Genomic DNA, 2,841 nt, shown 5'->3' with positions numbered 1-2,841 from the left:
TAATCCCAAACTCCTAATTTATCCCTCTCTCCCCCGCTCTTTCCACTTTGGTAACCATAAATCTATTTTCTATGTCTTTGAGTCTATTTCTGTTTTATAAATAAGTTCCTTTGTATCTTTTTTTTAGATTCCACATGTAAGTGATATCATATGATATTTGTCTTTGTCTGACTTACTTCTCTTAGTATGATAATCTCTAGGTCCATCCATGTTGCTGCAAATGGCATTACCTCATTCTTCTTTATGGCTGAATAGTACTCCACTGAAGGAAATACATATAAATGTGATAGCTGTGAGCATGTATAGAGAGATAGTGGAAGATAAAAACATGAGTGATCCCTCAGTATGTCTTGCAGCCTGCAATTCCTTCCTCCCATTGTCTCCTAACCTCATTCAGGTGGAGCCTTCATCCTCAACACTTGCACTAAAACTGCTCTTGCTAACATGACCAAGATGCTTCCAATGACTAAATCCAATGATCAGTTTTATTCTTATTTTATTTAGACCAACACAACTTTGACTTGTAAGTCACTTCCTCTTCCTTACTGTATTTGGTTCATAGGACAACAAAATCCTTGGTTTTCCTCCTACCTCAAAAGTACCTTCTCAGTCTCCTTTGCAGATTCCTCCTTTTTTCCCCCAAAAAATCTATGGAGCAGAATCCTCCATAGGTTGCTGCTTTGTACTGTTCTCTTCTCTTTGGTCATTTCAACCAGTATCAAAGCATTGAATACTATCACTATTCTGAAGACTCCCAAATGTATATCTTCAATTCAGATCACTTCAACCATCACTTCTGAATGTCTATACTTGGATTTCTAAAACAAATTCTGTCTTAGTTCAGGCTGCTATAATAAATTACCATAGACTGTGTGGCTTAAACAACATCTACTTCTCAAAGTTCTGGAGGCTGGGAAGTCCAAAATAGAGGAGCCAGCCAGTTCAATTCCTGCTGAGAACATTCTTCTGGTTGCAGATGGCTTCTTTCTAGCTGTATCATCATCACATGAAGGGAGAGAAAGAACTAGCCCTCTTCCTCTCTTTATAAGGACAAACATCCCATCATGAGAGCTCCACCCTCATGACCCATCTACCTCCCAAAGACCCCCATTTCCAAATACCTCTACATTAGGACTCCACCATATGAATTTTAGGGGGACACAAACCATAGCAGATCCTAAACTTATGAGTCTATTTCAAACCCCTGGTTTTTCCACCCAAAACCTCTCCTTTCACTGCTTTGCCCACATCAGACAATGGCAACTTGATCCTTCCACTTGATCAGAGCAAAATCTCCGGAGTCACCACTAAGTTCTCTTGTCTTACACCCTTTTTTGGATCCATCAGGATATATAATTGGTCATATCATTAAAATATATCCAGTGCCTTCCCTCTAGCACCTAGAATGGAGCATGTCTATAAGAGGCGCTCAATAGATATTTGATGAAAAAAATGAAGAATATGCAAAATTAGAAGGAAAAAAAAGCTAAGACTGGATGACCTGTTAATAGCAGTATTTAAGGGGTTAGTGTACAAAGAATAGGCCATTAAGTCATTATCACAGGGGTAAAAGAAAAACTAGAATGATATGACTGAAGCCGAGGGAGGGCTGAGTTTTAAGGAACAAGTTGTCAATCATTTCAGTAAAGGAAGAACTGAAGCGATGTTCAGAAAATTTTCCAACTAGAAATCTAATGTATTTCATTTGAGAATAGAACTGCAAAGATGACTAAAGTTTCGATGAAATGATGAAAAAATAGAAAACATGAGAGGAAGAGCCAATTTGCAGTAAAATATTGAAGCAGATACCAGATGTTTTGGATCTACTGTGGAAACACAGAAGTAGGATGGGAGAGGAAGGGGTGTAGAAATAGAGTACAGACTCTTCTGTTAACAAGCTGTATGGAATAGAATGGGGCACATGGTATCAAGGGATAATTTTCTCAAAATGTATTCACTTCAAGGAAGATCCTCTGCAGAGGCAAAGAACCAATACCGACTAAGAGGCTGAAAATACTGAATATTTACTGAAAACTCTCAGTAGTACAGCTAAATCATTTCCCTATAATTTTCCATAAATGGTTGCCTTTTCTTTTGAGTTATTTTTTTTCCTAGTTACACCAAGAAGTAGCTCTGTGAAGAGCTCTACTTCTAAACTGTACCTTCCCAATCGTCAGGAGATGAGTTTGAAATGCCAACACCTCCCTTACCCCAGAGGGAAAGTGACCAGCCCAGCACCCACCTGGGGTCAGTGACTTTAGTAAGGTCTAAGCGTACTCACCCTTTTCTGTCCAGAGCTAATGTCCCTTCAGAATAGTCTTTCTATCATTCCTGGTTGGAGTGAAGGTTTCTCTGACTCAGGATGACCTGCTTACATATCAAACTAGAGAGCTGGAGCCCCAGCCGCCAGGGAAAGTAAACTTTAGCACCTGGCAGAAGCATGCTGAAACCGCCTACTGCTGTGTACTTTCAGCAGCAGAAAGGGTAGGATCAACCCTCTCAGGCATCGGTGAGAGCCAATGCGATTGCAGGAAATGCATGAGACAAAGCAAGAGGTATGTCAGCACACACACACACACACACACACACACACACACACACACACACACACACGTGGCCAAGTGCGATAGAGGGCTGCACTTAGATAAGATCCTGGCTTAACTGCCCTTTTATTAAAATGCTTCCCTAAAGTAAAAGCAGAAGGGTCAACAACCCATAACCATACTCAAGAAGCACTGATGGGGCTTCCCTGATGGCGCAGTGGTTGCGCGTCCGCCTGCCGATGCAGGGGAACCGGGTTCGCGCCCCGGTCTGGGAGGATCCCACATGCCGCGGAGCGGC

Source organism: Physeter macrocephalus, chromosome 19 (assembly GCF_002837175.3).
Source record: "Physeter macrocephalus isolate SW-GA chromosome 19, ASM283717v5, whole genome shotgun sequence".
NCBI classification, from domain to species: Eukaryota; Metazoa; Chordata; class Mammalia; order Artiodactyla; family Physeteridae; genus Physeter; species Physeter macrocephalus.
The sequence above is the reverse complement of the archived record's forward strand: the minus strand, read 5'-3'. Positions refer to the sequence as shown.